This window comes from Ranitomeya imitator, chromosome 9, assembly GCF_032444005.1.
Source record: "Ranitomeya imitator isolate aRanImi1 chromosome 9, aRanImi1.pri, whole genome shotgun sequence".
NCBI lineage: Eukaryota > Metazoa > Chordata > Amphibia > Anura > Dendrobatidae > Ranitomeya > Ranitomeya imitator.
Genome location: NC_091290.1, coordinates 6,701,582 through 6,719,992, shown reverse-complemented (window position 1 = coordinate 6,719,992; position 18,411 = coordinate 6,701,582). Strand labels below are relative to the sequence as shown.

At 44.6% G+C, this 18,411-nt stretch overlaps 1 long non-coding RNA gene across 1 annotated transcript in view; it reads left to right on the top strand.

Annotated features, from left to right (window-relative positions):
* The first annotated feature begins 469 nt into the window (after positions 1–469).
* The window catches only part of LOC138649849 (uncharacterized), a 181,804-nt gene continuing 163,862 nt past the window's right edge, over positions 470–18,411 (top strand). Inside the window, exon 1 of the long non-coding RNA XR_011315376.1 lies at positions 470–582. This is a non-coding gene — a long non-coding RNA (uncharacterized lncRNA). The remainder of the gene's footprint in view (positions 583–18,411) is intronic.

Below are 18,411 nucleotides of genomic sequence, written 5' to 3'. Positions count from 1 at the left end.
TATTCCCCTATTTCAGCTACCTAAAGCATATTAAATTGTGGAATACCTGATTATAAAACCTACTAAAACATGCCTGGACTGGGTTATAAGAAGAAAAAAGAACATTCAACCAAGAAAATCCCTTTATTATTAGGAGGGACACCTGGAGAAGATCTAATGAAAGCCTGCTCTCATCTGAGGTAAAGGTGACAAAGCCTTTGCCTCACAAAATGGATCCCTGCAATAAACCAGAGTCACAGTTTCACAACAGCCATATGGCCTGTAAGACATCTGTTATAAAACATCCTGCACTCTCCGAGACCTCAGCTGATGCTGTACTGCAAAGAAACTGGAGGAGCGCGGGAGATTCTGAGGCAATGAAGAAGCAGCAGAGAGGAGAAAAATGGCGACGCGGCAACAACTCCCGCCCTTTCCGGAGCTCCAGCTGACAGATATCCAAAGATGCGCCGAGGGATCGCGATGGCTGCCGGAGCTGTGACACAGCGGAAGGAGGAAGCAGGAGAAGACGTGGAGACGATGGAGATCTAATGCAAGCTGCCAGACATAAGAAGAGGAGCGGGGGAGCCGCGGAGTTCTCACAAGGTATGACGCAGCAAACAGAACAATATGGTGATTCACCATCTTCATCGCTGCACAGACACGGAGAGTTCTCCTCCGCTCTCCGTGTCCAAAGAAGTAATCACAGACATGATGCTGCGACGATGCAGAGGAGAAAGGAAGGAGAATCACCGGCATTAACACCACACGGTGGGGGGATCTCTTCAGCTCCCATCGATCAATGAAGTAATTAGAGACATGATGCATCGGTGTTTGTGCCGGGGCCGATAAGCGCTGAGGGAGGCAGATCATATAATGCCACAAAGGATAAGGAAGGAAGTGATATACAACTGCGGGGCTTGTCAGAAACACCCCATGTTGGATGGTCAGAGACAAAGCCCTCTGAAAATCACACAATGTACAGGGACACAGAGGGGAAAACCCTCTTCCATAATTCAGATATAAAAGAAGAAAGAAAAAAATCAAAAAGGTGGCATTATCAGACATTCATATGGAGCAGTTAGAAAAATACCGATATTAAAAAATAAAAATCATCAACCATCACTTAATGTAAAGAATGGTGCCACTTCTACTTCTTTACATAATAGCCATAAAACACAGAGTATTTAAAGGGGAACCCTACACATACAAAACAATTGTATAACCAGGTAATCACAGGAGATGGATCTTTCAAAGAATCATCTAATCTAAAGACAGATGAGGCCAAAATTTTTGATCTGATGATGGGGGTGTTGATCTGCATCTGATTTCTCTACCTGAAAACAATTCCCCTTCTAAATCCTCATACAATACTAGAGATTACAATTTAGGGAAAATTAAAGGGAAGTTTCCTAATATAGCTCCTAATTCTGCTAAATCTGTTAAAGAAACAGCAAATATCTCCAATACAGACAAATTTGTTTCCTACCAATCAGATGAATCCATTAACTCATCAGGACAGATGGAAAATGGTCATTTTGGGGAGTTTTTTAGCGATGTAGATTCATCTGATTATAGAGGTGACTTTTTTCAGATGATATGGCCCTTGATGACATCTATTCTTCAGAGTCATATTCTTCCTCAGAACACAAATCTAGTAGTGAAAACTCTGAATTTTATAAAAAATTTAAGCAAAAAACTAAGCCAAATCAAATTAAACCAAATCTGAAAAAATTACAAGAGCTCTCTAACACCAACAACTCATTGATAAACGATATCCAAGCAACAGATGATAATCCAACAGTAAAATGTATTATTAGCATATGTAAAGCCCTCCTAGTTTCAGGGAAAAATACTACTAGTGATGATGACTCAAAAATATCTGAAACCGATTTGGAATCTGAAGACTCTATACACTTAAACAATACCAAAGCGTCCGAGAGTTTCATTAAAGAGCTCTTTAAAGATATGTTATCATACATAGCTGTTAACACACACTCAAATTCCTGATAACTCCTTCTATAACTCAAAAAAAAAAATCTCTTCAGTCAAAAATCAAAGGTCCTCATATCCTAATGAGGACCAAAATCTTGCTACACTCTCTGATTCATAGAAAAATATCCAACACGATATCAACTCTGTTAGAAAAAATCTAAACAATCTTGAAGACTTTAAAAAGAAAAATAATGTAAAAATTAGAGGGATTCCAAAGTCAGTCCAGAACTCCCAACTAATAGATTACATCTCTCAATTAATTTCTTATCTACTTCCTAACACCAAAGAGGAAAATTGAATTGAAAAGGCCTTTAGAGTACGCAGACCTTCTGCTCTTCCACCTGATGTTGAAACAGGTGTCATTGTCTCCTTCTACCCCAATTGGGTTAGAAATGCTTTACTAAATATACCAAAGGAGCCGAAATTCCTTTCTTCTCCATATAACCACTTGGTCTTTTTCAAAGACCTATCTAAAGAAACATTACAAAAGCGAAAATTATTTCAGTCCACTACCTGTGAACTCCGAAAAGCTGGAATACCTTACAATTGATCTCAGATCTCAACGCTAAAAATTAAATTTGCATCCAAATTGATCGATATTTCATCTCCGGCGGTGGGAGCTGACTTCCTGATAGGTGCAGGCATAATATCCTCCATGGACCCCCACAGATTCCTCTCTAAGTCCAAATCTAATCTTCGTCCCAAATGAAGAAATACTACAAACTAACAACACCTTATTGAACATAATGACTCTATTATTTGAACACCCAGAAAGACTTTTCTTCATTTACTCCTCAATTGTAGCCTGTTTTGAACTGTACTTTGCCCCCACAAGGTCATAGGAACACCTAAAGGTGACTCCAGACATCCCAGGATGTATTTATTTTTCCTTTCGAACCATATTTGACTTTTGAGTAATTGACAGTTGTCCTGGTTCTATTTGAGTAAGCTACAGTATGTTAAAGTATGGAAGTCCTGTATTTTCTTTCCCCTTTCTTTCCCTATTATCCCATGTATCCTATTTTTCCCGAACCCTTTACCCTTACCTTTGTTAACATTGTAAAACCAATACAAATTTGTTGGAAAAACAAAACACTTATGAAACTAATAGCTAACAGGTTGAAAACAGTAATATTGAATATTATACATGAAGATCAATCTGGCTTCATGCCAGGGAGGTCCACATCATATAATATTAGAAGAGTTCAGGTGCTAACAAAGATAGGTCACAAGTATGGGGAGCCTTTGGCAATAGCTTCTTTAGACACAGCAAAGGCTTTTGATTCCTTGAAGTGGCGATTATTGCAATATGTGATTCTGAAATTTGATTTCTATGACAAATTTCGTAATTGGATTAAGCTACTTTACTGTATGCCTAAAGCTAATATCCTTGCAAATGGAATACTGTTGGAATACTTTGACCTAGGTAGCGGAACCAGACAAGGCTGCCCTCTGTCCCCAATGCTCTTCGCTCTAGGGATAGAACCTATTGCTCTTAAGATCAGACATAACCCTTTGGTGGAGGGCATCATTGTCATGGATCCCTTCTCCGTGGTGTCACTTATTCGTCACGTGCCTGCTATCACACGTGACTTGGGGTTGTGCCTGCAAGGGTTAATCTATCTCCCCACTCTCAGTCCAGCATTCAACCTCTGTCCTATGCTGTAATGGGAGCATAAATCACACACCGACCCAGGCCACACACCCGCCCATACGCGCTGCCACCACTCATCGAATACACAGGCGATGAATCCCGGACTAATAATAATACTAATAAAAATATGTCTATCACTCTTAAGGCTCACACACCTTTTGGCTATAGATTCTTTTAGAACATTCAAGGTTCAACTTGTTAAAGTTTTATACTTTAATAGAAAAAAGTTCAATGCTTACAATAAGAAAAAGGTATAAAAATATGATAATAAAAAGACATACAACTTATGCAAACAATGTTAAAATAAACAGGAAAAAACTTACAGAAATTATCTAACTGGTAGTTGCTTTCTGCTCCCTGAGGGAAGGAAGAAGGTAGATTGGATCACATCAGCTTCTCAGGCTGCCCCCATCATGTGAACACAATTCTCTGTCTTCAGCCTAAATTTATAACTGTCATGATATGTACTTTTGCCCTGTCCCTTATTTGAATAATATGCCATTTGATGTATGTAACTGTTCTCTGGTTTCTATTAGCTGTAATTTATGTATTGTCTTGTGCTGGGAGTTCACCTGTAAAGGCCCCTTCACATTAAGCGACGCTGCAGCGATACCGACAACGATCCGAATCGCTGCAGCGTCGCTGTTTGGTCGCTGGAGAGCTGTCACACAGACCGCTCTCCAGCGACCAACGATGCCGGTAACCAGGGTAAACATCGGGTAACTAAGCGCAGGGCCGCGCTTAGTAACCCGATGTTTACCCTGGTTACCATGCTAAAAGTAAAAAAAAACAAACAGTACATACTTACCTACCGCTGTCTGTCCTCCAGCGCTGCGCTCTGCTTCTCTGCTCTCCTCCTGTACTGTCTGGGAGCCGGAAAGCAGAGCGGTGACGTCACCGCTCTGCTTTCCGGCTCACAGCCAGTACAGGAGGAGAGCAGAGCGCAGCGCTGGAGGACAGACAGCTGTAGGTAAGTATGTACTGTTTGTTTTTTTTTACTTTTAGCATGGTAACCAGGGTAAACATCGGGTTACTAAGCGCGGCCCTGCGCTTAGTTACCCGATGTTTACCCTGGTTACCAGTGAAGACATCGCTGGATCGGTGTCACACACGCCGATCCAGCGATGTCTCCAGGGAGTCCAGCGACGAAATAAAGTTCTGGACTTTATTCAGCGACCAACGATCTCCCAGCAGGGGCCTGATCGTTGGTCGCTGTCACACATAACGATTTCATTAACGATATCGTTGCTACGTCACAAATAGCAACGATATCGTTAACAATATCGTTATGTGTGAAGGTACCTTAACAATATGTCTCCTTCCCCCAATACTTGCAGCCTTAAGCTATAATGTAATTAAGCTTTGTCAACATCACTAGTGAAAGAATAGCCATTCTTCCTCACAGCAGGTGGCTAGTCAAATGTACATACTACATAGACTTTTTGGAGCCCACCAGTCTAGAATCTTCTGGTGGACCCAACCATTGAATAGAAGGTGTGACCCCTACCCCCCCTTCATGGGCGGATCCCAGGAGCTCAGACAATCCATTCTTATTTTGAGATCAGATGTGAGAAGATAGTACTGTAGAAGATACAAGAGAAGATAGTATTCTGCTACAGATGGATCTGGATAAGTTGGAAACTTGGGCTGAAAGGTGGCAGATGAGGTTTAACAATGATAAATGTAAGGTTATACACATGGGAAGAGGGAATCAATATCACCATTACACACTGAACGGGAAACCACTGGGTAAATCTGACAGGGAGAAGGACTTGGGGATCCTAGTTAATGATAAACTTACCTGGAGCAGCCAGTGCCAGGCAGCAGCTGCCAAGGCAAACAGGATCATGGGGTGCATTAAAAGAGGTCTGGATACACATGATGAGAGCATTATACTGCCTCTGTACAAATCCCTAGTTAGACCGCACATGGAGTACTGTGTCCAGTTTTGGGCACCGGTGCTCAGGAAGGATATAATGGAACTAGAGAGAGTACAAAGGAGGGCAACAAAATTAATAAAGGGGATGGGAGAACTACAATACCCAGATAGATTAGCGAAATTAGGATTATTTAGTCTAGAAAAAAGACGACTGAGGGGCGATCTAATAACCATGTATAAGTATATAAGGGGACAATACAAATATCTCGCTGAGGATCTGTTTATACCAAGGAAGGTGACGGGCACAAGGGGGCATTCTTTGCGTCTGGAGGAGAGAAGGTTTTTCCACCAACATAGAAGAGGATTCTTTACTGTTAGGGCAGTGAGAATCTGGAATTGCTTGCCTGAGGAGGTGGTGATGGCGAACTCAGTCGAGGGGTTCAAGAGAGGCCTGGATGTCTTACTGGAGCAGAACAATATTGTATCATACAATTATTAGGTTCTGTAGAAGGACGTAGATCTGGGTATTTATTATGATGGAATATAGGCTGAACTGGATGGACAAATGTCTTTTTTCGGCCTTACTAACTATGTTACTATGTTACTATGAGTTGATCCTTGAAGGAGAAGGAGTGGGGATTCTTAGCTGAGGCAAGACCCCACGTCCAGCTGTGACTGCGGAAGCGAACAGGGCGAGACTTGAGCTGAGGACATATCTCGTCGTTCGTGAGATTGTTTTGGGATCCATTGGACTAATTGTGGACTATTGCTTTGTTAGCTGGCACAAGGATTATCGGGAGGTGCCCCCGAACCTGTTCCATTGGACTAATTGTGGACTCTGTAGATCTACCTGCATGTGTTGTTCCAGCGTTCTTGATAATAAATCTGTGGAATCATCCCTTGGCCTATTGTCCCTTCTTGCTCTGCCATACACCCCGTCACAATAACTTTGGTCTGAGGTCAGGTTTCTAGACCGGCCTCCCAGGTTATTATCATAATTGCGGTCTGTTTGATTGGGCACGGCCTGTTGTGAATTCTGTGGCAGAGCTCCCTCCTGTGGTCACAAGTGGTACTTCGGCTGATTCTGTCTGTGAGCTTCCGTTGGTGGAGGAGAGTGGTACTGCGGCTTCTGAGTTTCCTTCCTCAGGTGATGTGGTGAAGTCGTTAGGTGCTGCTCTATTTAACTCCACCTGGTGCTCTGATCCTGGCCTCCAGTCAATGTTCTAGTATTGGACTTGCTTCCTCCTGGATCGTTCCTGTGGCCTGCTGCTCTGCATAGCTAAGTTCCGCTTTTGTTATTTTGTTTGCTGTTTTTTTCTGTCCAGCTTGCTTGTTTGGTTTTTTTCTTGCTTGCTGGAAGCTCTGGGACGCAGAGGGTGTACCTCCGTGCCGTTAGTCGGTACGGAGGGTCTTTTTGCCCCCTTTGCGTGGTTGTTTGTAGGGTTTTGTGTTGACCGCAAAGTTACCTTTCCTATCCTCGCTCTGTTCAGAAAGTCGGGCCTCACTTTGCTAAATCTATTTCATCTCTACGTTTGTCTTTTCATCTTAACTCACAGTCATTATATGTGGGGGGCTGCCTTTTCCTTTGGGGTATTTCTCTGAGGCAAGGTAGGCTTATTTTCTATCTTCAGGCTAGCTAGTTTCTCACGCTGTGCCGAGTTGCATAGGGAGCGTTAGGCGCAATCCACGGCTGCCTCTGGTGTGGTTGGAGAGGATTGGGGATTGCGGTCAGCAGAGTTCCCACGTCTCAGAGCTCGTTCTATGTTTTTGGGTTATTGTCAGATCACTGTATGTGCTCTGACTTCTATGTCCATTGTGGTACTGAATTACATGATCATAACAGTACTGGAGGCCCAAAGTACTAATGATTCCCAATAGAGGGAAAAAAGAAGTTCTGAGACCATTTTTTTTTCTTTGCACTGTGTTTTGCCTTTTTTTTTCCCCTAGACATTTGGGTGGTTCAGGACACAGGTGTGGACATGGACATTCAGGGTCTGTGCTCTTCAATGGATAATCTCGTTATAAATGTATAAAAGATTCAAGATTTGGTGGTTCAGAATCCTATGTTAGAACCAAGAATTCCTATTCCTGATTTGTTTTATGGTGATAGAGCCAAGTTTGTGAATTTCAAAAATAATTGCAAACTGTTTCTGGCCTTGAAACCTCGCTCCTCTGGTGACCCAGTTCAACAAGTGAGAATTATTATTTCTTTTTTGCGTGGCAATCCTCAAGACTGGGCATTTTCCCTTGCGCCAGGAGATCCTGCATTAAGTAATATTGATGCGTTTTTCCTGGCGCTCGGATTGCTGTACGATGAACCTAATTCGGTGGATCAGGCAGAGAAAAATTTGCTGGCTCTGTGTCAGGGTCAGGATGAGATTGAGATTTACTGTCAGAAATTTAGAAGGTGGTCTGTGCTCACTCAATGGAATGAGGGTGCGCTCGCAGCTATTTTCAGAAAGGGTCTCTCTGAAGCCCTTAAGGATGTCATGGTGGGATTTCCTATGCCTGCTGGTCTAAATGAGTCTTAGGCCATTCAGATCGGTCGACGCTTGCGTGAGCGTAAATCTGTGCACCATTTGGCGGTATTATCTGAGCATAAACCTGAGCCTATGCAGTGCGATAGGACTTTGACCAGAGTTGAACGGCAAGAACACAGACGTCAGAATGGGCTGTGTTTCTACTGTGGTGATTCCACTCATGCTATCCCTGATTGTCCTAAACGCACTAAGCGGTTCGCTAGGTCTGCCACCATTGGTACATTACAGTCAAAATTTCTTTTGTCCGTTACTTTGATCTGCTCTTTGTCATCCTATTCTGTCATGGCATTTGTGGATTCAGGCGCTGCCCTGAATTTGATGGGTGGGTTTTTCTTGGAGCCCTTGCAGTGTCCTATTCCACTGAGAGGAATTGATGCTACGCCTTTGGCCAAGAATAAGCCTCAGTACTGGACCCAGCTGACCATGTGCATGGCTCCTGCACATCAGGAGGATATTCGCTTTCTGGTGTTGCATAATCTGCATGATGTGGTCGTGTTGGGGTTGCCATGGCTACAGGTCCATAATCCAGTATTAGATTGGAAATCCATGTCTGTGTCCAGCTGGGGTTGTCAGGGGGTACATGGTGATGTCCCATTCCTGTCTATTTCATCATCCACCCCTTCTGAGGTCCCAGAGTTCTTGTCTGATTACCGGGATGTATTTGATGAGCCCAAGTCCGATGCCCTACCTCTGCATAGGGATTGTGATTGTGCTATCGATTTGATTCCTGGTAGTAAATTCCCAAAAGGTCGACTGTTTAATTTATCTGTGCCTGAGCACGCCGCTATGCGGAGTTACGTGAAGGAGTCTTTGGAGAAGGGGCATATTCGCCCGTCATCGTCGCCATTGGGAGCGGGGTTCTCTTTTGTGGCCAAGAAGGATGGTCCGCTGAGACCTTGTATAGATTACCGCCTTCTAAATAAGATCACGGTCAAATTTTAGTACCCCTTGCCACTGTTATCTGATTTGTTTGCTCGGATTAAGGGGGCTAGTTGGTTCACTAAGATAGATCTTCGTGGTGCATATAATCTTGTGCGTATAAAGCGAGGCGATGAATGGAAAACTGCATTTAATACGCCCGAGGGCCATTTTGAATACCTAGTTATGCCATTCGGACTTGCCAATGCTCCATCAGTGTTTCAGTCCTTTATACATGACATCTTCCGAGAGTACCTGGATAAATTCCTGATTGTGTACTTGGATGATATTTTGGTCTTCTCGGATGATTGGGAGTCTCATGTGAAGCAGGTCAGAACGGTGTTCCAGGTCCTGCGTGCTAATTCTTTGTTTGTGAAGGGATCAAAGTGTCTCTTTGGTGTTCAGAAGGTTTCATTTTTGGGGTTCATTTTTTCCCCTTCTACTATAGAGATGGATCCTGTTAAGGTCCAGGTCATCCATGATTGGACTCAGCCGACTTCTCTGAAGAGTCTGCAAAAGTTCCTGGGCTTTGCTAATTTTTATCGTCGCTTCATCTGCAATTTTTCTAGTATTGCTATACCATTGACCGATTTGACCAAGAAGGGTGCTGATGTGGTCAATTGGTCTTCTGCTGCTGTGGACGCTTTTCAAGAGTTGAAGCATTGTTTTTCTTCTGCCCCTGTGTTATGTCAGCCAGATGTTTTACTTCCATTCCAGGTCGAGGTTGATGCTTCTGAAATTGGAGCGGGGGCTGTTTTGTCGCAGAGAAGTTCTGATTGCTCGGTGATGAAACCATGCGTCTTCTTTTCCAGGAAGTTTTCGCCTGCTGAGCAAAATTATGATGTTGGCAATCGAGAGTTGCTGGCCATGAAGTGGGCATTCGATTAGTGGCGTCATTGGCTTTAAGGAGCTAAGCATCGCGTGGTGGTCTTGACTGATCATAAGAACTTGACTTATCTCGAGTCTGCCAAACGGTTGAATCCTAGACAGGCTCGCTGGTCGCTGTTTTTCTCCCGTTTTGACTTTGTGGTTTCGTACCTTCCGGGCTCTAAAAATGTGAAGGCGGATGCCCTGTCTAGGAGTTTTGTGCCCGACTCTCCGGGTTTATCTGAGCCGGCGGGTATTCTCAAAGAGGGAGTAATTGTGTCTGCCATCTCCCCTGATTTGCGGCGGGTGCTGCAAAAATTTCAGGCTAATAAACCTGATCATTGCCCAGCGGAGAAACTGTTTGTCCCTGATAGGTGGACGAATAGAGTTATCTCTGAGGTCCATTGTTCGGTGTTGGCTGGTCATCCTGGAATCTTTGGTACCAGAGAGTTAGTGGCTAGATCCTTTTGGTGGCCATCTCTGTCACGGAATGTGCGTTCTTTTGTGCAGTCCTGTGGGATTTGTGCTCGGGCTAAGCCCTGCTGTTCTCGTGCCAGTGGGTTGCTTTTGCCCTTGCCGGTCCCGAAGAGGCCTTGGACACATATCTCTATGGATTTTATTTCAGATCTTCCCGTCTCTCAAAAAATGTCAGTCATTTGGGTGGTTTGTGATCGCTTCTCTAAGATGGTCCATTTGGTACCCTTGTCTAAATTACCTTCCTCCTCTGATTTGGTGCCATTGTTCTTCCAGCATGTGGTTCGTTTACATGGCATTCCGGAGAATATCGTTTCTGACAGAGGTTCCCAGTTTGTTTCGAGGTTTTGGCGAGCCTTTTGTGCTAGGATGGGCATTGACTTGTCTTTTTCCTCGGCTTTCCATCCTCAGACTAATGGCCAGACCGAACGAACCAATCAGACCTTGGAAACATATCTGAGATGCTTTGTTTCTGCTGATCAGGATGACTGGGTGTCCTTTTTGCCTTTGGCTGAGTTCGCCCTTAATAATCGGGCCAGCTCGGCTACCTTGGTTTCGCCGTTTTTCTGCAACTCTGGGTTCCATCCTCGTTTCTCTTCAGGGCAGGTTGAGTCTTCGGACTGTCCTGGTGTGGATACTGTGGTGGACAGGTTGCAGCAGATCTGGACTCATGTAGTGGACAATTTGACCTTGTCCCAGGAGAAGGCTCAACGTTTTGCTAATCGCAGACGCTGTGTGGGTCCCCGACTTCGTGTTGGGGATTTGGTTTGGTTGTCATCTCGTCATATTCCTATGAAGGTTTCCTCTCCTAAATTTAAGCCTCGTTTCATTGGTCCATATAGGATTTCTGAGGTTCTTAATCCTGTGTCTTTTCGTTTGACCCTTCCAGATTCTTTTTCCATCCATAACGTATTCCATAGGTCATTGTTGCGGAGATACGTGGCACCTATGGTTCCATCTGTTGATCCTCCTGCCCCGGTTTTGGTGGAGGGGGAGTTGGAGTATATTGTGGAGAAGATTTTGGATTCTCGTGTTTCGAGACGGAAACTCCAGTATCTGGTTAAGTGGAATGGTTATGCTCAGGAAGATAATTCCTGGGTCTTTGCCTCTGATGTCCATGCTCCCGATCTTGTTCGTGCCTTTCATATGGCTCATCCTGGTCGTCCTGGGGGCTCTGGTGAGGGTTCGGTGACCCCTCCTCAAGGGGGGGGGGGTACTGTTGTGAATTCTGTGGCAGAGCTCCCTCCTGTGGTCACAAGTGGTACTTCGGCTGATTCTGTCTGTGAGCTTCTGTTGGTGGAGGAGAGTGGTACTGCGGCTTCTGAGTTTCCTTCCTCAGGTGATGTGGTGAAGTCGTTAGGTGCTGCTCTATTTAACTCCACCTGGTGCTCTGATCCTGGCCTCCAGTCAATGTTCTAGTATTGGACTTGCTTCCTCCTGGATCGTTCCTGTGGCCTGCTGCTCTGCATAGCTAAGTTCCGCTTTTGTTATTTTGTTTGCTGTTTTTTTCTGTCCAGGTTGCTTGTTTGGTTTTGTCTTGCTTGCTGGAAGCTCTGGGACGCAGAGGGTGTACCTCCGTGCCGTTAGTCGGTACGGAGGGTCTTTTTGCCCCCTTTGCGTGGTTGTTTGTAGGGTTTTGTGTTGACCGCAAAGTTACCTTTCCTATCCTCGCTCTGTTCAGAAAGTCGGGCCTCACTTTGCTAAATCTATTTCATCTCTACGTTTGTCTTTTCATCTTAACTCACAGTCATTATATGTGGGGGGCTGCCTTTTCCTTTGGGGTATTTCTCTGAGGCAAGGTAGGCTTATTTTCTATCTTCAGGCTAGCTAGTTTCTCAGGCTGTGCCGAGTTGCATAGGGAGCGTTAGGCGCAATCCACGGCTGCCTCTGGTGTGGTTGGAGAGGATTGGGGATTGCGGTCAGCAGAGTTCCCACGTCTCAGAGCTCGTTCTATGTTTTTGGGTTATTGTCAGATCACTGTATGTGCTCTGACTTCTATGTCCATTGTGGTACTGAATTACATGATCATAACAACGGCCGCTCTACTAATGAATATATATTATTTTCCTCTGGAGACACGTGTGAGATGGTTCCCAGGGATAACTTCCCTCAGGCCGCAATTTAGCATCTCCTGTTGTGAATTCTGCTCTTGAGCTCCCTCCGGCTGCCTTTGGATCGCAGCATTTATCAGGTGTTTCCACTTTTTGCAATTTGGACTGGGCTATTTAACCTGGCTTGATTCTTTAGTCAGTGCCAGTTGTCCATTGTTTTTGGAGGATTCACATCGCTGCCTGGTCTATCCTGTTTTGCTGTTCATGTCAACAAAGATAAGTTCTGGCTTTGTTTTTGCAGTCCACATGCTGTGGGCTTAATAGTTCAGTGCATTTCCATGTTTTGTTTTGTCCAGCTCTGTCTGTGTAAGGATTCTTTCAGCCAAGCTGGAATCTCTGGAGATGCAGATATACCCTCCATGTCTTTAGTCAGATGTGGAGTTTTTGTATTTTCTGTGGTGGATATTTTCTAGTGTTTTAATACTGAACGCATAGTACTCTGTTCTATTCTGTCTTTTTAGCTAGAACGGCCTCCTTTGCTAAATTCTGATTTCAGTCTGTGTATGTCATTTCCCTCTCCTCTCACAGTCAATATATGTAGGGGGCTGTCTATCCTTTGGGGATTTTCTCTGAGGCAAGATAGTTTTCCCGTTTCTATCTTTAGGGGTATTTAGTCCTCCGGCTGTGTCGAAGTGTCTAGGGAGTGTTAGGTACATCCCACGGCTACTTCTAGTTGCAGTGTTAAGTTCAGGGTCTGCGTTCAGTACAGGTACCACCTTCTCCAGAGTACGTCTCATGCTGCTCCTAGGCCAACAGATCATAACAGTACAACTGGCCAACAATGAGTTAAACGCATCTCAGAAGAAGGGAAGAAAAGTGCTGAGCCATTTTTTTTTCTGTAGTCTGTTTTGTCTTTTTTTCCCTCTTTCCTTCTGGGTGGTTCAGGAGTTTGGCACTGGCATGGATGTTCAGGGATTGGCTTCTCGTGTGGACCAACTTGCTGCTAAAGTACAGGGTATTTCCAATTATATCGTTCAGAATCCGGTTTTAGAGCCTAGAATTCCTACTCCTGATTTGTTTTTTGGGGACAGGTCCAAATTTTTGAGCTTTAAAAATAACTGTAAACTGTTTTTTGCTCTGAAACCCCATTCTTCTGGTGATCCCATTCAGCAGATGAAAATTGTTATTTCCCTGCTGCGTGGTGATCCTCAGGATTGGGCTTTTTCCCTGGAATCTGGGAATCCGGCTTTGCTTAATTTAGACACCTTTATTCAGGCGCTAGCGTTATTGTATGATGAACCTAATTCAGTGGAACATGCAGAGAAGACCTTGTTGGCCCTGTGTCAGGGTCAAGATGCGGCAGAATCGTATTGCCAGAAATTTAGAAAATGGTTTGTGCTGACTAAATGGAATGAGGATGCCTTGGCGGCAATTTTCAGAAAAGGTCTTTCTGAATCCGTCAAAGATGTTATGGTGGGGTTCCCGACGCCTGCTGGTCTGAGTGATTCTATGTCTCTGGCCATTCAGATTGATCGGCGCTTGCGCGAGCGCAGAGTTGTGCATACTGTGGCGTTGTCCTCCGAGCGGAGTCCTGAGCCTATGCAGTGTGATAGGATTGTGTCTAGAGCTGAACGACAAGGATTCAGGCGTCAGAATAGGTTGTGTTTTTATTGCGGCGATTCTGCTCATGTTATTTCTGATTGCCCTAAGCGTACAAAGAGAATCGCTAGTTCTGTTACCATCAGTACTGTACAACCTAACTTTCTGTAATCTGTGACCTTGATCTGCTCTTTATCATCATTTTCTGTCATGGCATTTGTGGATTCAGGCGTCGCTTTGAACTTAATGGACTTAGAATTTGCCAGACGTTGTGGTTTTCCCTTGCAGCCTTTGCAGAACCCTATTCCTTTAAGGGGCATTAATGCTACACCGTTGGCAAAAAATAAACCTCAGTTTTGGACACAGCTGACTATGTGCATGGCGCCAGCCCATCAGGAAGATTGTCGTTTTCTGGTGTTGCATAATTAGCATGATGATATTGTGCTGGGTTTCCCATGGTTACAGGTACATAATCCGGTGTTGGATTGGAAATCTATGTCTGTGACTAGTTAGGGTTGTCAGGGGGTTCATAATGATGTTCCTTTGATGTCAATTTCCTCTTTCCCCTCTTCTGAAATTCCTGAGTTTTTGTCAGATTTCCAGGATGTATTCGAGGAGCCCAAGTCCAGTTCCCTTCCACCGCATAGGGACTGTGATTGTGCTATTGACTTGATTCCAGGTTGTAAGTTCCCTAAGGGACGACTTTTCAACCTGTCTGTGCCAGAACATGCCGCCATGCGGAGCTATATTAAGGAGTCTTTGGAGAAAGGGCATATTCGACCATCTTCTTCACCATTGGGAGCAGGTTTTTTTTTTTTGTTGCCAAGAAGGATGGCTCCTTGAGACCCTGTATTGATTATCGCCTCTTGAATAAGATCACGGTCAAATTTCAATACCCTTTGCCTTTGCTTTCTGATTTGTTTGCTAGGATTAAGGGGGCTAGTTGGTTCACTAAGATTGACCTTCGTGGGGCATATAATCTTGTTCGTATTAAGCAGGGTGACGAATGGAAAACGGCATTTAATACGCCCGAAGGCCATTTTGAATATCTTGTGATGCCATTCGGGCTCTCTAATGCTCCATCTGTGTTCCAGTCCTTCATGCATGATATCTTTCGGAGTTATCTTGATAAATTCATGATTGTATATTTGGATGATATTTTGATTTTTTCCGATGATTGGGAGTCTCATGTGAAACAGGTCAGGATGGTATTTCAGATCCTTCGTGATAACGCTTTATTTGTTAAGGGGTCTAAGTGCCTCTTTGGAGTGCAGAAGGTTTCTTTTTTTGGGCTTCATTTTTTCTCCCTCATCTATAGAAATGGATCTGGTTAAGGTTCAGGCCATTCATGATTGGATTCAGCCCACATCGGTGAAGAGCCTTCAGAAATTTTTGGGCTTTGCTAATTTTTATCGCCATTTCATTGCCAACTTCTCCAGTGTGGTTAAACCCCTGACCGATTTGACGAAGAAAGGCGCTGATGTGACGAATTGGTCCTCTGCAGCTGTTTTAGCCTTTCAGGAGCTTAAACGCCGATTTACTTCTGCCCCTGTGTTGTGTCAGCCGGATGTTTCTCTTCCATTTCAGGTTGAGGTTGACGCGTCTGAGATTGGGGCAGGGGCCGTTTTGTCTCAGAGGAATTCTGATGGTTCCTTGATGAAACCGTGTGCCTTCTTTTCTCGGAAAGTTTTCGTCTGCGGAACGCAATTATGATGTCGGCAATCGGGAGTTGTTGGCTATGAAGTGGGCATTTGAGGAGTGGCGACATGGCTTGAGGGGGCCAAGCACCGTATTGTGGTCTTGACCGATCATAAGAATCTGATTTACCTCGAGTCTGCCAAACGGCTGAATCCTAGACAGGCTCGATGGTCCCTGTTTTTCTCCCGTTTTGATTTTGTGGTCTCGTATCTTCCGGCCTCTAAGAACATTAAGGCTGATGCTCTCTCTAGGAGTTTTTTGCCTGACTCTCCTGGGGTCCATGAGCCGGTCGGCATTCTGAAGGAAGGGGTGATTCTTTCTGCCATATCCCCTGATTTACGACGGGTTCTTCAGGAATTTCAGGCTGATAAACCTGACCGCTGTCCAGTGGGGAAACTGTTTGTTCCTGATAGATGGACTAGTAAAGTGATTTCTGAGGTTCATTGTTCTGTGTTGGCTGGCCATCCTGGGATTTTTGGTACCAGAGATTTGGTCGGTAGGTCCTTTTGGTGGCCTTCTTTGTCGCGGGATGTGCGTGCTTTTGTGCAGTCCTGTGGGACTTGTGCGCGGGCCAAGCCTTGCTGTTCCCGCGCTAGTGGGTTGCTTCTGCCTTTGCCGGTCCCTGAGAGGCCTTGGATGCATATTTCTATGGATTTTCTTTCAGATCTTCCGGTTTCCCAGAGGATGTCAGTTATCTGGGTGGTTTGTGACCGGTTTTCTAAGATGGTTCATTTGGTACCTTTGCCTAAATTGCCTTCCTTTTCTGATTTGGTTCCGTTGTTTTTTCAGCATGTGGTTCGTTTGCATGGCATTCCGGAGAATATTGTGTCCGATAGAGGTTCCCAGTTTGTTTCTAGGTTTTGGCGGGCCTTTTGTGCTAGGCTGGGCATTGATTTGTCTTTTTCTTCCACATTTCATCCTCAGACAAATGGCCAAACCGAGCGAACTAATCAGACTTTGGAAACTTATTTGAGATGCTTTGTGTCTGCTGATCAGGATGATTGGGTGGCTTTCTTGCCATTGGCCGAGTTTGCCCTTAATAATCGGGCTAGTTCTGCTACGTTGGTTTCGCCTTTTTTTTGTAATTTTGGTTTTCATCCTCGTTTTTCTTCAGGGCAGGTTGAGCCTTCTGATTGTCCTGGTGTGGATTCTGTGGTTGACAGGTTGCAGCAAATTTGGGCTCATGTGGTGGACAATTTGGTGTTGTCTCAGGAGGAGGCTCAGCTTTTTGCTAACCGTCATCGGTGTGTTGGTTCCCGGCTTCGGGTTGGAGATTTGGTCTGGTTGTCTTCCCGTCATGTTCCTATGAAGGTTTCTTCCCCTAAGTTCAAGCCTCGGTTTATTGGTCCTTATAGGATTTCTGAGATTATCAATCCAGTGTCTTTTCGGTTGGCCCTTCCAGCCTCTTTTTCCATCCATAATGTTTTCCATAGATCTTTGTTGCGGAAATATGTGGTGCCCGTTGTTCCCTCTGTTGATCCTCCTGCCCCGGTGTTGATTGATGGGGAGTTGGAGTATGTGGTTGAGAAGATTTTGGATTCTCGTTTTTCGAGGCGGAAGCTTCAGTATCTTGTCAAATGGAAGGGTTATGGCCAGGAGGATAATTCTTGGGTTGTTGCCTCCGATGTTCATGCTGGCGATTTGGTTCATGCCTTTCATTTGGCTTGTCCTGATCGGCCTGGGGGTTCTGGTGAGGGTTCGGTGACCCCTCCTCAAGGAGCTGAGGACATATCTCGTTGTTCGTGAGATTGTTTTGGGATCCATTGGACTAATTGTGGACTATTGCTTTGTTACCTGGTACAAGGATTATCGGGAGGTGCCCCCGAACCTGTTCCATTGGACTAATTGTGGACTCTGTAGATCTACCTGCATGTGTTGTTCCAGCGTTCTTGATAATAAATCTGTGGAATCATCCCTTGGCCTATTGTCCCTTCTTGCTCTGCCGTACACCCCGTCACAATAACTTTGGTCTGAGGTCAGGTTTCTAGACCGGCCTCCCAGGTTATTATCATAATTGCGGTCTGTTTGATTGGGCACGGCCGCTCTACTAATTAATATATATTATTTTCCTCTGGAGGCACGTTTGAGATGGTTCCCAGGGATAACTTCCCTCAGGCCGCAATTTAGCATCTCGTGTTGTGAATTCTGCTCTTGAGCTCCCTCCGGTAGTTATGAGTGGTAGTGCTGCTGCCTTTGGATCGCAGCATTTATCAGGTGTTTCCACTTTTTGCAATTTGGACTGGGCTATTTAACCTGGCTTGATTCTTTAGTCAGTGCCAGTTGTCCATTGTTTTTGGAGGATTCACATCCCTGCCTGGTCTATCCTGTTTTGCTGTTCATGTCAACAAAGATAAGTTCTGGCTTTGTTTTTGCAGTCCACATGCTGTGGGCTTAATAGTTCAGTGCATTTCCATGTTTTGTTTTGTCCAGCTCTGTCTGTGTAAGGATTCTTTCAGCCATGCTGGAATCTCTGGAGATGCAGATATACCCTCCATGTCTTTAGTCAGATGTGGAGTTTTTGTATTTTCTGTGGTGGATATTTTCTAGTGTTTTAATACTGAACGCATAGTACTCTGTTCTATTCTGTCTTTTTAGCTAGAACGGCCTCCTTTGCTAAATTCTGATTTCAGTCTTTGTATGTCATTTCCCTCTCCTCTCACAGTCAATATATGTGGGGGGCTGTCTATCCTTTGGAGATTTTCTCTGAGGCAAGATAGTTTTCCCGTTTCTATCTTTAGGGGTATTTAGTCCTAAGGCTGT